The 7500-nt window shown below is 57.3% G+C and overlaps 10 non-coding genes across 10 annotated transcripts; all 10 read right to left on the bottom strand.

Annotated features, from left to right (window-relative positions):
* Positions 1-71: 71 nt before the first annotated feature.
* Positions 72-178, bottom strand: LOC141794012 (U6 spliceosomal RNA). The gene has a single exon (XR_012598459.1). It is a non-coding gene; the product is annotated as a U6 spliceosomal RNA (small nuclear RNA).
* A 668-nt stretch (positions 179-846) lies between these two features.
* Positions 847-953, bottom strand: LOC141794011 (U6 spliceosomal RNA). The gene has a single exon (XR_012598458.1). It is a non-coding gene; the product is annotated as a U6 spliceosomal RNA (small nuclear RNA).
* A 668-nt stretch (positions 954-1621) lies between these two features.
* On the bottom strand, positions 1622-1728 carry LOC141794092 (U6 spliceosomal RNA). The gene has a single exon (XR_012598538.1). It is a non-coding gene; the product is annotated as a U6 spliceosomal RNA (small nuclear RNA).
* A 668-nt stretch (positions 1729-2396) lies between these two features.
* Positions 2397-2503, bottom strand: LOC141794091 (U6 spliceosomal RNA). The gene has a single exon (XR_012598537.1). It is a non-coding gene; the product is annotated as a U6 spliceosomal RNA (small nuclear RNA).
* A 668-nt stretch (positions 2504-3171) lies between these two features.
* Positions 3172-3278, bottom strand: LOC141794090 (U6 spliceosomal RNA). Its single transcript, XR_012598536.1, has one exon. It is a non-coding gene; the product is annotated as a U6 spliceosomal RNA (small nuclear RNA).
* Positions 3279-3946: 668 nt separating this feature from the next.
* On the bottom strand, positions 3947-4053 carry LOC141794089 (U6 spliceosomal RNA). Its single transcript, XR_012598535.1, has one exon. It is a non-coding gene; the product is annotated as a U6 spliceosomal RNA (small nuclear RNA).
* Positions 4054-4721: 668 nt separating this feature from the next.
* Positions 4722-4828, bottom strand: LOC141794088 (U6 spliceosomal RNA). The gene has a single exon (XR_012598534.1). It is a non-coding gene; the product is annotated as a U6 spliceosomal RNA (small nuclear RNA).
* Positions 4829-5496: 668 nt separating this feature from the next.
* On the bottom strand, positions 5497-5603 carry LOC141794086 (U6 spliceosomal RNA). Its single transcript, XR_012598532.1, has one exon. It is a non-coding gene; the product is annotated as a U6 spliceosomal RNA (small nuclear RNA).
* A 668-nt stretch (positions 5604-6271) lies between these two features.
* LOC141794085 (U6 spliceosomal RNA) lies at positions 6272-6378 on the bottom strand. The gene has a single exon (XR_012598531.1). It is a non-coding gene; the product is annotated as a U6 spliceosomal RNA (small nuclear RNA).
* A 668-nt stretch (positions 6379-7046) lies between these two features.
* LOC141794084 (U6 spliceosomal RNA) lies at positions 7047-7153 on the bottom strand. Its single transcript, XR_012598530.1, has one exon. It is a non-coding gene; the product is annotated as a U6 spliceosomal RNA (small nuclear RNA).
* Between the last annotated feature and the right edge of the window lie 347 nt (positions 7154-7500).

Raw genomic sequence — 7500 nt, 5'->3', positions numbered from 1 at the left:
TTGCTCAAGTTGTGTTCCGCAGGGGAGACACACACTGCCCTCACAAGTGCTCAGGGGAGCCCCGGGCCCCTCAAAAGTGGAAACGCTTCACGAATTTGCGTGTCATCCTTGCGCAGGGGCCATGCTAATCTTCTCTGTATCGATTCCAATTTATTATATGTGCTGCCGGAGCAAGCACACTGTTGAGCCCTGGCTGCCTAACATTTATACTGCCAGCTGGCAGAGGGACCCCTGGGCCGTGGTGCAGGCCGGCTGGGCGGCTGTCCCTGTTAGGCTACACCCAAAGCACAAGAACTGTGTCTGTATTGGGCAGCAGGAGAAAGACCTCGTCCTTGACTCTTGCTGACATCTACACGCTTGAAATGGCCAAGCACTGCCTGCCTTTTTTGGCCAGTATATTTGTGAAATGTGGCATCGGGGCTGGGCCTGACACCCAGCTCATGCTTCCAAGGGGTTTGGCCTCCAGTTTCTCTTTTTGCCAGCAAGCAGACGTGTGCCCGAGCAGACGGAATGCGGCGCGTCTTTGACCGGCCTCCCTGGTCGGGTTGGGTTGGACCTGTGTAATGGGGCAAGGCCTTGCGGCACTTTCCACTGGGTCTCGCTCAGGATTTGCGGATTCACTGCAGTAGCCAGAGCGCTCTCAGGTCACGGCACAAAACGGCCGGATGGGATAGCAGCAGGGCTACGTCTATGGCGCAGGGCTCTGCGGCGCTCTCTCCCCAGCACAATGGCTTCTGCATGGGGCAGGATGGTGTTGGGCCTCAAGAGCCTCAAGTTGCTCAAGTTGTGTTCCGCAGGGGAGACACACACTGCCCTCACAAGTGCTCAGGGGAGCCCCGGGCCCCTCAAAAGTGGAAACGCTTCACGAATTTGCGTGTCATCCTTGCGCAGGGGCCATGCTAATCTTCTCTGTATCGATTCCAATTTATTATATGTGCTGCCGGAGCAAGCACACTGTTGAGCCCTGGCTGCCTAACATTTATACTGCCAGCTGGCAGAGGGACCCCTGGGCCGTGGTGCAGGCCGGCTGGGCGGCTGTCCCTGTTAGGCTACACCCAAAGCACAAGAACTGTGTCTGTATTGGGCAGCAGGAGAAAGACCTCGTCCTTGACTCTTGCTGACATCTACACGCTTGAAATGGCCAAGCACTGCCTGCCTTTTTTGGCCAGTATATTTGTGAAATGTGGCATCGGGGCTGGGCCTGACACCCAGCTCATGCTTCCAAGGGGTTTGGCCTCCAGTTTCTCTTTTTGCCAGCAAGCAGACGTGTGCCCGAGCAGACGGAATGCGGCGCGTCTTTGACCGGCCTCCCTGGTCGGGTTGGGTTGGACCTGTGTAATGGGGCAAGGCCTTGCGGCACTTTCCACTGGGTCTCGCTCAGGATTTGCGGATTCACTGCAGTAGCCAGAGCGCTCTCAGGTCACGGCACAAAACGGCCGGATGGGATAGCAGCAGGGCTACGTCTATAGCGCAGGGCTCTGCGGCGCTCTCTCCCCAGCACAATGGCTTCTGCATGGGGCAGGATGGTGTTGGGCCTCAAGAGCCTCAAGTTGCTCAAGTTGTGTTCCGCAGGGGAGACACACACTGCCCTCACAAGTGCTCAGGGGAGCCCCGGGCCCCTCAAAAGTGGAAACGCTTCACGAATTTGCGTGTCATCCTTGCGCAGGGGCCATGCTAATCTTCTCTGTATCGATTCCAATTTATTATATGTGCTGCCGGAGCAAGCACACTGTTGAGCCCTGGCTGCCTAACATTTATACTGCCAGCTGGCAGAGGGACCCCTGGGCCGTGGTGCAGGCCGGCTGGGCGGCTGTCCCTGTTAGGCTACACCCAAAGCACAAGAACTGTGTCTGTATTGGGCAGCAGGAGAAAGACCTCGTCCTTGACTCTTGCTGACATCTACACGCTTGAAATGGCCAAGCACTGCCTGCCTTTTTTGGCCAGTATATTTGTGAAATGTGGCATCGGGGCTGGGCCTGACACCCAGCTCATGCTTCCAAGGGGTTTGGCCTCCAGTTTCTCTTTTTGCCAGCAAGCAGACGTGTGCCCGAGCAGACGGAATGCGGCGCGTCTTTGACCGGCCTCCCTGGTCGGGTTGGGTTGGACCTGTGTAATGGGGCAAGGCCTTGCGGCACTTTCCACTGGGTCTCGCTCAGGATTTGCGGATTCACTGCAGTAGCCAGAGCGCTCTCAGGTCACGGCACAAAACGGCCGGATGGGATAGCAGCAGGGCTACGTCTATAGCGCAGGGCTCTGCGGCGCTCTCTCCCCAGCACAATGGCTTCTGCATGGGGCAGGATGGTGTTGGGCCTCAAGAGCCTCAAGTTGCTCAAGTTGTGTTCCGCAGGGGAGACACACACTGCCCTCACAAGTGCTCAGGGGAGCCCCGGGCCCCTCAAAAGTGGAAACGCTTCACGAATTTGCGTGTCATCCTTGCGCAGGGGCCATGCTAATCTTCTCTGTATCGATTCCAATTTATTATATGTGCTGCCGGAGCAAGCACACTGTTGAGCCCTGGCTGCCTAACATTTATACTGCCAGCTGGCAGAGGGACCCCTGGGCCGTGGTGCAGGCCGGCTGGGCGGCTGTCCCTGTTAGGCTACACCCAAAGCACAAGAACTGTGTCTGTATTGGGCAGCAGGAGAAAGACCTCGTCCTTGACTCTTGCTGACATCTACACGCTTGAAATGGCCAAGCACTGCCTGCCTTTTTTGGCCAGTATATTTGTGAAATGTGGCATCGGGGCTGGGCCTGACACCCAGCTCATGCTTCCAAGGGGTTTGGCCTCCAGTTTCTCTTTTTGCCAGCAAGCAGACGTGTGCCCGAGCAGACGGAATGCGGCGCGTCTTTGACCGGCCTCCCTGGTCGGGTTGGGTTGGACCTGTGTAATGGGGCAAGGCCTTGCGGCACTTTCCACTGGGTCTCGCTCAGGATTTGCGGATTCACTGCAGTAGCCAGAGCGCTCTCAGGTCACGGCACAAAACGGCCGGATGGGATAGCAGCAGGGCTACGTCTATGGCGCAGGGCTCTGCGGCGCTCTCTCCCCAGCACAATGGCTTCTGCATGGGGCAGGATGGTGTTGGGCCTCAAGAGCCTCAAGTTGCTCAAGTTGTGTTCCGCAGGGGAGACACACACTGCCCTCACAAGTGCTCAGGGGAGCCCCGGGCCCCTCAAAAGTGGAAACGCTTCACGAATTTGCGTGTCATCCTTGCGCAGGGGCCATGCTAATCTTCTCTGTATCGATTCCAATTTATTATATGTGCTGCCGGAGCAAGCACACTGTTGAGCCCTGGCTGCCTAACATTTATACTGCCAGCTGGCAGAGGGACCCCTGGGCCGTGGTGCAGGCCGGCTGGGCGGCTGTCCCTGTTAGGCTACACCCAAAGCACAAGAACTGTGTCTGTATTGGGCAGCAGGAGAAAGACCTCGTCCTTGACTCTTGCTGACATCTACACGCTTGAAATGGCCAAGCACTGCCTGCCTTTTTTGGCCAGTATATTTGTGAAATGTGGCATCGGGGCTGGGCCTGACACCCAGCTCATGCTTCCAAGGGGTTTGGCCTCCAGTTTCTCTTTTTGCCAGCAAGCAGACGTGTGCCCGAGCAGACGGAATGCGGCGCGTCTTTGACCGGCCTCCCTGGTCGGGTTGGGTTGGACCTGTGTAATGGGGCAAGGCCTTGCGGCACTTTCCACTGGGTCTCGCTCAGGATTTGCGGATTCACTGCAGTAGCCAGAGCGCTCTCAGGTCACGGCACAAAACGGCCGGATGGGATAGCAGCAGGGCTACGTCTATAGCGCAGGGCTCTGCGGCGCTCTCTCCCCAGCACAATGGCTTCTGCATGGGGCAGGATGGTGTTGGGCCTCAAGAGCCTCAAGTTGCTCAAGTTGTGTTCCGCAGGGGAGACACACACTGCCCTCACAAGTGCTCAGGGGAGCCCCGGGCCCCTCAAAAGTGGAAACGCTTCACGAATTTGCGTGTCATCCTTGCGCAGGGGCCATGCTAATCTTCTCTGTATCGATTCCAATTTATTATATGTGCTGCCGGAGCAAGCACACTGTTGAGCCCTGGCTGCCTAACATTTATACTGCCAGCTGGCAGAGGGACCCCTGGGCCGTGGTGCAGGCCGGCTGGGCGGCTGTCCCTGTTAGGCTACACCCAAAGCACAAGAACTGTGTCTGTATTGGGCAGCAGGAGAAAGACCTCGTCCTTGACTCTTGCTGACATCTACACGCTTGAAATGGCCAAGCACTGCCTGCCTTTTTTGGCCAGTATATTTGTGAAATGTGGCATCGGGGCTGGGCCTGACACCCAGCTCATGCTTCCAAGGGGTTTGGCCTCCAGTTTCTCTTTTTGCCAGCAAGCAGACGTGTGCCCGAGCAGACGGAATGCGGCGCGTCTTTGACCGGCCTCCCTGGTCGGGTTGGGTTGGACCTGTGTAATGGGGCAAGGCCTTGCGGCACTTTCCACTGGGTCTCGCTCAGGATTTGCGGATTCACTGCAGTAGCCAGAGCGCTCTCAGGTCACGGCACAAAACGGCCGGATGGGATAGCAGCAGGGCTACGTCTATGGCGCAGGGCTCTGCGGCGCTCTCTCCCCAGCACAATGGCTTCTGCATGGGGCAGGATGGTGTTGGGCCTCAAGAGCCTCAAGTTGCTCAAGTTGTGTTCCGCAGGGGAGACACACACTGCCCTCACAAGTGCTCAGGGGAGCCCCGGGCCCCTCAAAAGTGGAAACGCTTCACGAATTTGCGTGTCATCCTTGCGCAGGGGCCATGCTAATCTTCTCTGTATCGATTCCAATTTATTATATGTGCTGCCGGAGCAAGCACACTGTTGAGCCCTGGCTGCCTAACATTTATACTGCCAGCTGGCAGAGGGACCCCTGGGCCGTGGTGCAGGCCGGCTGGGCGGCTGTCCCTGTTAGGCTACACCCAAAGCACAAGAACTGTGTCTGTATTGGGCAGCAGGAGAAAGACCTCGTCCTTGACTCTTGCTGACATCTACACGCTTGAAATGGCCAAGCACTGCCTGCCTTTTTTGGCCAGTATATTTGTGAAATGTGGCATCGGGGCTGGGCCTGACACCCAGCTCATGCTTCCAAGGGGTTTGGCCTCCAGTTTCTCTTTTTGCCAGCAAGCAGACGTGTGCCCGAGCAGACGGAATGCGGCGCGTCTTTGACCGGCCTCCCTGGTCGGGTTGGGTTGGACCTGTGTAATGGGGCAAGGCCTTGCGGCACTTTCCACTGGGTCTCGCTCAGGATTTGCGGATTCACTGCAGTAGCCAGAGCGCTCTCAGGTCACGGCACAAAACGGCCGGATGGGATAGCAGCAGGGCTACGTCTATGGCGCAGGGCTCTGCGGCGCTCTCTCCCCAGCACAATGGCTTCTGCATGGGGCAGGATGGTGTTGGGCCTCAAGAGCCTCAAGTTGCTCAAGTTGTGTTCCGCAGGGGAGACACACACTGCCCTCACAAGTGCTCAGGGGAGCCCCGGGCCCCTCAAAAGTGGAAACGCTTCACGAATTTGCGTGTCATCCTTGCGCAGGGGCCATGCTAATCTTCTCTGTATCGATTCCAATTTATTATATGTGCTGCCGGAGCAAGCACACTGTTGAGCCCTGGCTGCCTAACATTTATACTGCCAGCTGGCAGAGGGACCCCTGGGCCGTGGTGCAGGCCGGCTGGGCGGCTGTCCCTGTTAGGCTACACCCAAAGCACAAGAACTGTGTCTGTATTGGGCAGCAGGAGAAAGACCTCGTCCTTGACTCTTGCTGACATCTACACGCTTGAAATGGCCAAGCACTGCCTGCCTTTTTTGGCCAGTATATTTGTGAAATGTGGCATCGGGGCTGGGCCTGACACCCAGCTCATGCTTCCAAGGGGTTTGGCCTCCAGTTTCTCTTTTTGCCAGCAAGCAGACGTGTGCCCGAGCAGACGGAATGCGGCGCGTCTTTGACCGGCCTCCCTGGTCGGGTTGGGTTGGACCTGTGTAATGGGGCAAGGCCTTGCGGCACTTTCCACTGGGTCTCGCTCAGGATTTGCGGATTCACTGCAGTAGCCAGAGCGCTCTCAGGTCACGGCACAAAACGGCCGGATGGGATAGCAGCAGGGCTACGTCTATGGCGCAGGGCTCTGCGGCGCTCTCTCCCCAGCACAATGGCTTCTGCATGGGGCAGGATGGTGTTGGGCCTCAAGAGCCTCAAGTTGCTCAAGTTGTGTTCCGCAGGGGAGACACACACTGCCCTCACAAGTGCTCAGGGGAGCCCCGGGCCCCTCAAAAGTGGAAACGCTTCACGAATTTGCGTGTCATCCTTGCGCAGGGGCCATGCTAATCTTCTCTGTATCGATTCCAATTTATTATATGTGCTGCCGGAGCAAGCACACTGTTGAGCCCTGGCTGCCTAACATTTATACTGCCAGCTGGCAGAGGGACCCCTGGGCCGTGGTGCAGGCCGGCTGGGCGGCTGTCCCTGTTAGGCTACACCCAAAGCACAAGAACTGTGTCTGTATTGGGCAGCAGGAGAAAGACCTCGTCCTTGACTCTTGCTGACATCTACACGCTTGAAATGGCCAAGCACTGCCTGCCTTTTTTGGCCAGTATATTTGTGAAATGTGGCATCGGGGCTGGGCCTGACACCCAGCTCATGCTTCCAAGGGGTTTGGCCTCCAGTTTCTCTTTTTGCCAGCAAGCAGACGTGTGCCCGAGCAGACGGAATGCGGCGCGTCTTTGACCGGCCTCCCTGGTCGGGTTGGGTTGGACCTGTGTAATGGGGCAAGGCCTTGCGGCACTTTCCACTGGGTCTCGCTCAGGATTTGCGGATTCACTGCAGTAGCCAGAGCGCTCTCAGGTCACGGCACAAAACGGCCGGATGGGATAGCAGCAGGGCTACGTCTATAGCGCAGGGCTCTGCGGCGCTCTCTCCCCAGCACAATGGCTTCTGCATGGGGCAGGATGGTGTTGGGCCTCAAGAGCCTCAAGTTGCTCAAGTTGTGTTCCGCAGGGGAGACACACACTGCCCTCACAAGTGCTCAGGGGAGCCCCGGGCCCCTCAAAAGTGGAAACGCTTCACGAATTTGCGTGTCATCCTTGCGCAGGGGCCATGCTAATCTTCTCTGTATCGATTCCAATTTATTATATGTGCTGCCGGAGCAAGCACACTGTTGAGCCCTGGCTGCCTAACATTTATACTGCCAGCTGGCAGAGGGACCCCTGGGCCGTGGTGCAGGCCGGCTGGGCGGCTGTCCCTGTTAGGCTACACCCAAAGCACAAGAACTGTGTCTGTATTGGGCAGCAGGAGAAAGACCTCGTCCTTGACTCTTGCTGACATCTACACGCTTGAAATGGCCAAGCACTGCCTGCCTTTTTTGGCCAGTATATTTGTGAAATGTGGCATCGGGGCTGGGCCTGACACCCAGCTCATGCTTCCAAGGGGTTTGGCCTCCAGTTTCTCTTTTTGCCAGCAAGCAGACGTGTGCCCGAGCAGACGGAATGCGGCGCGTCTTT

Source organism: Halichoeres trimaculatus, unplaced genomic scaffold (genome assembly GCF_033239565.1).
Source record: "Halichoeres trimaculatus isolate MK-OKI-2021-1 unplaced genomic scaffold, fHalTri1.1 fHalTri1_scaffold_7, whole genome shotgun sequence".
Taxonomy (NCBI): Eukaryota; Metazoa; Chordata; class Actinopteri; order Labriformes; family Labridae; genus Halichoeres; species Halichoeres trimaculatus.
The sequence above is the reverse complement of the archived record's forward strand: the minus strand, read 5'-3'. Positions and strand labels throughout refer to the sequence as shown.